This window comes from Myotis brandtii, unplaced genomic scaffold (genome assembly GCF_000412655.1).
Source record: "Myotis brandtii unplaced genomic scaffold, ASM41265v1 scaffold84, whole genome shotgun sequence".
Taxonomy (NCBI): Eukaryota; Metazoa; Chordata; class Mammalia; order Chiroptera; family Vespertilionidae; genus Myotis; species Myotis brandtii.
Window position 1 is genome coordinate 8820670 of NW_005371410.1, and position 8505 is coordinate 8829174.

An 8505-nucleotide genomic window follows, 5' to 3' on the forward strand; every position below is an offset into this window, starting at 1 on the left:
TGATTTCAGTAAAGAAGGGAGATGGAGAGAGAGATAGAAACATCAATAATGAAAGAGAATCATTGATTGGCTGCCTCCTGCACACCTTCTACTGGGGACCAAGCCAGAAACCCAGGCATGTGCCCTTCACCAGAATACCCAGGACCCTTCAGTCTGCAGGTCGAGGTTCTATCCACTGAGCCAAACCGGCTAGGGCTGTATTCACTTTTACTGGTTGTATAGGTGGCAACAGTAAGTGATACATATTTTAATCCAGAATATAAATTCTATTTAAAAAACATTGATTAGATTTTAAGCAATCAATATCTTGAAATATATACACTTACATACATAAATTAGAGAACAGATTTACTAAGTTCTATGTAGATTCCACAGCTAGAAGATATAATCTTGACCTCAAACAGAAATACAGTCTGGACTAAATTAGCTTTAAGAAATTTTGTCATACCAAGAATGTCAATATTGCCCGGCTGGTGTGGCCCAGTGGTTGAGCATCACCCCATGAACCAGGAGGTCACAGTTCAATTCCCCAATAGGGTACATGCCCAGGTTGCTCCATCCCAATTAGGGGGCCTTTGGGAGGCAGCAGATCAATGATTCTCTCTCATCATTGATGTTTCTATCTCTCTCTCCCTCTCCCTTCCTCTCTCTGAAAAAAAAAGAATGTCAGTATTCACAATGGCAGAACAGTGTAGGGAAACTTTTATCTGTGTTATTTCAAATAGTAAAATGTATAGAGAATAGTTTTGTTGTTGTTGTTGTTAATGCTCTCCAGAGGATATTTTTTTCCATTGATTTTTGGAGAGAGTGAAAGGGAGAGAGAGAGAGAGAGTGAGAAATTTCGATGTGAAAGAGACACATTGATTGGTGGCCTCTGGCATGCACCCTGACTGGGATGGGGGAGCAAGGGGGGAATCTACCTGAAACTCTGGTACGTGCCCTTGACTGGGAATCAATCCCACCACCCTTCAGTATGTGGGCTGATGTTCTAACCATTGTCAACACCGGCCAGGGCGAGATAGAATCCTTATACTAACAAGCCTTTTTCAATTTACTAAGTGAAAGATTTGTATTTCTTAAATGTGTGCCTTTAAGACCTATATAAAAAAGTGACTTAAAATTTAAAAAGCATCATGAGTTATTTCATTGCCTTCTGTGTATATAATGTTCTTGTGCATTTACTGTTTGATATCTATAACGTGGTATTGATATAGGCATTGAGAATCTGGGGACCTGAAGGTCTGTGATCACTATTGGTTCTTGGCTTTGAGCAGTAAAGAATTCAAATGTGAGCCAGCATAGAGTTTGTGGTGAAAGTGAGTTTATTAGTGGAGCAGTGAGACAAAGAATGAGACACTCCACAGAGATAGCAGCCCTCCTTTAGCTGAATTTGCTTCCTTTATTGGGGTTCATTTAATGGGGGATAGGGTATTCAATAAGGGGGAGGAATTTTCAGGATCTTCCTGGGAAAGGGGTAGAGATTTCTCAGGGGATCTCCATCAGCCATTTTGTGTCCTTATATGGGTTTCCCCTTTCAGATCATGAAGGCTGGGATGGGGGTGTCTTTAGGGTGCTATTATATTAAAACTAGAAGCCTGGTGCACGAAATTCATGCAAGAGTAGGCCTTCCTTTCCCTGGCTGCCAGCACCAGCTTCCCTCTGGCACCCGGGATCTGGGCTTCCCTGGCAGAGGGAGACCTTGCCCACCCACCACAACTTGCTGGTCAGTCGCAGCCATAGCAGCTTGCCTCTGCTCTCGCAGCCCCAGCTTCGTCCAAAAGGACGTCTGGAAGGTCGTCCAGCTATCTGGTCTAATTAGCATATTACACTTTTATTATTATAGATGAGCATATAATGAGCTAGGGGTTACTATTAGATGAAGTTAGTCTGTGTTGGATTGAACTTGTCTCTGTTGGTCTTTGTTTTAATATTAAACTAAAATGTCACAAATGATTTTAACAGTTAGTGTTTTATTCTAAAATAATTTCAAACTAATTTTTTAAAATCGAGCATCCATTTTTACTATAATTTTGGACATTTTAAATGGGCTTCATAATAAAAGAAGATAGTTGGGGCATTCCTCTGGGTGGCTACTGAGAAAACAAACACAAAATAAACCTAAGGAGGGAATAAAAAGAAGGCACCTAATCTACATTTTTCATCTTATAATCATCTTAAAAAAACACTGTTCATTTTCCCCCCTAATGTCCCTCAATAACTCAGTTCAATACATTCAAACCCATAATGAGGAAGGGGGAGAGGGGTTCTTCCTGAGCTTTCTTTTTCTCCAAATGGGTGATTTACAAGTGGTCATACTTTCGAATATTTATTTCGGCCTATGTCATGTCAATTACATTCTTAACAATGGAAAAGAGAGAAAGGTTATCCATGTTCATGGAGCTTTGATTCTATTAAGAAAGTCAGGCAATAAACAAGTTAATACTGTTGCAGATAAGCGGCCAGGCGGCTCGGGAGAGTCGGTCAGCCCAGCACTCAAGAGGATATTCAGAAAAGTAGCCTTTATTGCAGATTGCACTAGTGCCGTGACTCAGGGGAGTCAGTCTCCAAATCCTGAGCGATGAATATGGACAAAGCCTTCCCTTTATACCCTCAGTTTCTTTGTCCCCCAAATATGGATCAGGCTTCTGGACTTTTCACTGGCTTTGCAGCCCCCCCATGAATTGGGATGGGGGAAGTGAGATTACACTCAGAGGCCTGCCAGCACTGGCACCAGCCCCTCCAGGGTTGTATATGGTTCATGCTTTATGGCCTCTGTAAAATGGGAGTATTCTGGGAAACAGGTTCTGCAAGGCAGGACAGACATTACAGATTAAGAATGGAGTTTGATAAGAATGGAGTTTATCGGCAAGCAAGAATATGCATTAGACAGCAGGATACTGGCACAGATTCAGATAGCCAGCCCCCACATGTCTTATTTTCTCTTTCAATACAGTGTTTGAAGTAATGAAGAAAATAAACATGTTAATAGGTAGGGGGTGGATAGAGTAGGTGTGAAGGGTTCTTAAATGTGTGGTTAGGAAAGGTCTTCTAAGAAGGTGACATTTAAGCACAGATCTGAATGAAGAGAAGGAGTAAAAATCTAGATAAAAAGCTTATCAAATAGAAGAAATATCAACAGGAAGAGCCCGAAGGTGAAAAGACCTCATATTCTAAACAGCCCAAAGGCTGGTGAGCCTGGAGCTGTGTACACAGTGAAAGGGGAGGTGTTTATCAGAGAAGCTGGCAGGACCAGATCTCACAGGGCTCGGTAGAGAATCTGTGGTGTGAAGGTTTTATTTTAAGTGCCATAGACATATATTAGAGGATTTTAAAACATCACTCTAGCTGCTGTGAAGAGAAAGGTATTTAATATGCCAGGTCAAATGGGCTTCTGCACCCTCTTTAATTATCTTGGCAAATAAAGCTCTATGCTTGTGATAGACTCACCTTTTGTTCTATTTCCATAGAAACACTTCCTACTATACCACATCATGGGAATACTTTTTAATTTTGTATCTGTCTACTTTTTCTCTGGCAAATAGTCATCCTGTGCTTTAGTCTCTTGAAACATAACTTCTTTATATACTTCTGCCAATGTCAATTAAATATTTTAGTCTTTTTCCTCTAGGGATTAAATGAGAGTTTCTGCCTAGTGTTATCAATATACATAATATATATGCTCTCTATTGAATTATTAAAGCCTTTGATAAAAAATCATTAACTAGTTTAAAAATAACATTTAGGTAATAGTACTCAATACTACTCTCCCCCCAAATGTCTAGAAAAGAAATTCAGTCCATAATGCCAAAATTCCAGCAATTTTTTTCTCATTAAAAAAAAGGCTTTTTTTTTCTTTCTCACAGAATGGAAAAAGATCAGTCTGACATTCTTCATTTGAGACATAGAAATCTTCTAGGCAGTGTTGAAAATTGGCTTTGTTACTTTTCCACACCAATTTTGGAGGCTGGTGTGGCTCAGTTGCTTGGGTATCATCCTGTGCATGTGCCCACGTCCTGTGCATGTGCCCTCGATCCCTGGTTGGGGGTGGAGGGGATGCAGGAGGCAGATGATCCATGTTTCATTCTTGCATCTATGTTTATCTCTTTTTCTCCCCCTCCCTTCCTTTCTCTCTAAAAATCGATTTAAAAAATCTTTAGGAAACTAAAAAAAAAAAAAATAGGTTTGATGACTTCATACTTATTCTTCATGACTCAAAAATAGCCAAAGGTATCTTAGTTTACTTATAGCAAATGAACAATTATCAGATACTATGGCAGAGATATTACTAATCCATTTTCTCTATCCTCTAATATCTCATCTTTAACAATATACTCTGACATTCTGAAAATTAATCTAAAATTTCCAGTAGAGTATGATGCCTATTCAGATATGGAGCTCAGTGAATGTGTACCAGAAGAAATATATTTGAATTGAATTCTAAAACTGGGATCAGCAAACTATGACCCACTGTTGTGCCATCTCTTTATGTAAGTGAAGTTTTACTGGAACATGGCAATGCACATTCATTTATGTCTGTGTATGGCCGGTTTCTGGCTAAAATAGGAAGGTAGAGTGGTTGTAACAGAGACTCTATGGACCACAAAACCTCAGATAATTTCTATCTAGACATTTTTTTTAAAGTTCACCCAGGGATGAGTAGGATTTTGATTAATGAGGAAATAGAAATGGGGTGAAGAACTAAGAGGGAATTAGCATTTGCAAAAGCTCAGAGACAGCTGGAACATTTATGGACTATACATTTTCCCATAAAGTAGTAGTAAGGGTGAGTGAGGCACAGAGGGTAGTGAAAAGATTTGATTCAATTGGAGAGATGAGTAAGCAACAAAAGATAAAAATAGCCCTGGCTGGTTTGGCTCAGTGGATAGAGTGTCAGCCTGCAGAAGGAAGGGTCCCAGGTTAGATTCTGGTCAAGAGCACATGCCTGTGTTGCAGGCTCGATCCCCTGTGGGAGGCATGCAGGAGGCAGCCAATCATTGATTCTCTCTCATAATTGATGTTTCTATCTCTTTCTCCCTCTTCCTTTCTCTCTGAAATCAATAAAAAAATATTTTTTTTAAAAAAAAGATAAAAATGTATTCTGTTGCACCATGCAAAGATTCTGAGGGTGGCTGGTATTTAAGTCCTCTTGAAGTTGTAGGCATGCTAATATGACACTTCACAAATGTTTAAATAAACTTTGACTTTTTCGTTATCACTAATATTCTTCTACAATAAATATTATTCACTTTAATGTTCTGGTTGTACCTACTTATTTGTAAGAAGTAGGAAAAACTTTATTAATAAATTTCCACATCTTCTCAGAAAAATGTATGTTTTGGATGCTTATTTCAAAAGTAGCATTTAATTTGAAATATTTGTGTAGATAAGAAATGGCATATCCTGAAAATCAAATTAAACTGTAAGAACTGCCGCACTTCACCTTAATAAATTATGCCAAAGAAACAAGACATAAAGTTGAAAAATTCATGGCAAATAAAATGTTTAAAGTGTATTATAAGTTATAGCTACTTTGGAGGTGTTTGACAAAGTATATAAATAGTTGCCAGCATAGAAAACTTTAATAAAAATACTCTATTCCATATTTGATTCAGGTGATATCCCAAACAACGGCAGCATACTGTAAAATGGCTTGCCCTCGTCCACCTCACACAGGCCACTGGAGCAATTGCTCTTACACTCCTCCTCTCCCAGACCACTCATTGGCAGGTAGAGGTGAGTCCATAGCCCTCCAGGCTGTTGTCAGAAGCAGTGCCATAGTGCCTGAGCTCTCATCAGGATGGAGTCTATGGAGATCCTTCTCCTTTTAAAGAAGCAGTTGTTACTTGGCTGTTAACTTCTCAATATAATTTTTGTTCTTGTGCTGCCATCTCCAGGTCAAACAATCTTTGTGATGATGTTGGGTCCTTCTTCCTCAGCCCAATCTAATTTACCTTGGATGTGATTTGTTCTCTCTACAAAGGCTCTGAAACTCAAGTACCTCCATAGACCAGGCAAGACGTATACATGAGTGAAGTGGGCTGTGCAATAGTGGAAATGGCCAGGACCAAGGCAAACTGTAGAGTTCAGAGCTAGCCAAAAGGCATTTGGTTTCCATTAAAAAGCAAGCAGTATGTTGATCAAATACTCCTCAGGCCTGAATTCGACCAGCTGAATATCGGGTGGTTACTTCTGCTCTTGTTGCATGACAGAAAGTTTCTTTGGGTGCTTAAAATGTGAAATAAGTATAAGAATTGGGGATCATCTAAGGGCTGTTTTCATTCAGATTCAAGATATACTGGAATCAAGTCAATATCTCACTCTCACTGTGGCAGGATACCCCAAAGAGGTTGTGATTTCTCCTCCTTCTGCTTCTAGTGACTTTATTCTGTGGAGACTCAGCACATTCCCTCTCTTTCTCATGCTCACTCCCACTCATGCTCTCTTTTTCTTTCTTCCTTTACCCCATGTACCTCTCTCCTGATTTCACAAAACATTTGTTTCCTTACTCAGATATACTTTAAAAATAAAAACACCTAGATGGCTATCTAATGCATTTTGCTGGAAATAACAGTTTTGATAATGGCTCTTAGAAATTATTATCATTCCCTTCTCTTGTACTGCAGGTGCTTATCATTGAGGGAGCTGCATAAAATTCCTAGGGCTGTTCACAAGTGAATAGGTAAAGGAATTCTGCCCTGATCTGTTGTGAAAAATATATGTATCAGTATCACTGATGCATTTGTAGACTCTGAAAGGTCAACCATGATTAACATAGCACATGGAAGGTAACTTTGTAAAAAATTCTAGAAGTCATCTTGCTTTAATTGTTTTAATTAGGGAAATTCTGATCATATAGTTAAGAGTTGATGTGTTAATAAAAACAATACCACCACTAAATTCCCAACAGGAAGTTAGTAATTGTAATTTATTTTTTTCTACTCTTCTTGTTTTATTATTGCAAACTATTTCAAACTACAGAATATGAGCAAAACAAATGGATACACATTTTCCTCCCTCAGAATCCACATAGAGTTTTTCACAAGAGACCTGTAAACTCTCTTAAGCAAGATATTACAAAGAAAGATAATGTTTATATTTTTAAGAGTCATGTTTGGGAATATAGCATCCCAGTGTCACAAAAGGAGTGGTAGTTTCTGGATGTGCTTGTATTTCTAATAATTATTTTTTAAGATGCCTAGAGTGACAACCCATATTGAATCTATAATGTCAAGTCATCTTTTTTTCCCCTTCTATCAATCTCCAGTCTTCTTATTCCATTTTTTTATGTAAATTACAAGACAAACAACACCACCTAACCCACACACTGGCTCTGTACACAACAAATAACAACAGAGCAGGGAGATAGTTTGCTTAAAGCTGAATGTAATGGCCTTTGAGTAGTCATTTCAAAGTTTCTGTCTGGGCCTCAGATGTGCAAAAAGCCCCATTTGTAAACAGGAGGTAGACAGAGGTCACACAAGTTTTCTTTCTATAAAATATGTGAGGATCTTTTCCTCATAAGAAGCCTGAAACTGAGAAGGAAAGGTAAGAGTAAGGCGAAGTGAAAGGACTAAATTCTTATCCTAGGTAAGAGCTCTATCAGGGATGAGTAGACTGACTCCCCTCCTGTAGATTCCTTCACAGTCTTCTGGGCCAGCATTTTATCCAGCCATGGCCACAGCAACTAGCTTCATGCAGGTGTACCTAGCAGTAGCTCCATCAGCTGTTCCAGAGAGTTCTTGTTTTCTGCCCTGAGGCTTTGTGACTAAATGGCTGAAATGCTAATGAAAACCTGCCAGACCCTCATACAAGTACGGTCTGGATATGCATGAAAGTGATCATGCCATGGGGCCACTCTTAACCAGTGCAAATAGTGCTTCTCTTTTGGCATCTTGAAAATAATTCCCTTCAGAAGTCAATAAAACACACTGCTCTTTCCTGATCTACTCAAATTTTAGAGTTCTTTTTATAATATGCGAAGCTATAATTATGAATACTGCTGATGCAGACCATTTGCCCTGGTGGGGTATTCACATTCATATATAATCCTATATAATAAAAGGGTAATATGCAAATTGACCAAACGGCAGAATGACCAGTAGGCGGGGGTGGGACTAGCGAGTAGGTGGCACCAGGCCAGCCAAGGCAGGTGCCAGCAGGCAGATGGAGGGGATGGCGATCGGGGGGTAGGGCAAAAAGCAATATTAAAATATTTCTTCTAATTAATTCACTTTCAATGTGCACGAATGTGCATCGGGCCACTAGTAGTAATAATAACAAGGCTCACACAGTTTTAAATATACCTAAAACACTATTAATTATTAATGTTATATTAGTAATTATATATAGTTATATACACAGGTCAAAAGTAGGTCTATAGTTATAATACAAATACAATGATTAATAAATAATAATATAAGAATAAATTCACAAATGTAAACCTACTTTTGTTCACCCTGTATTTATATATATATAGATATATATATCTCTATAAATATATATATA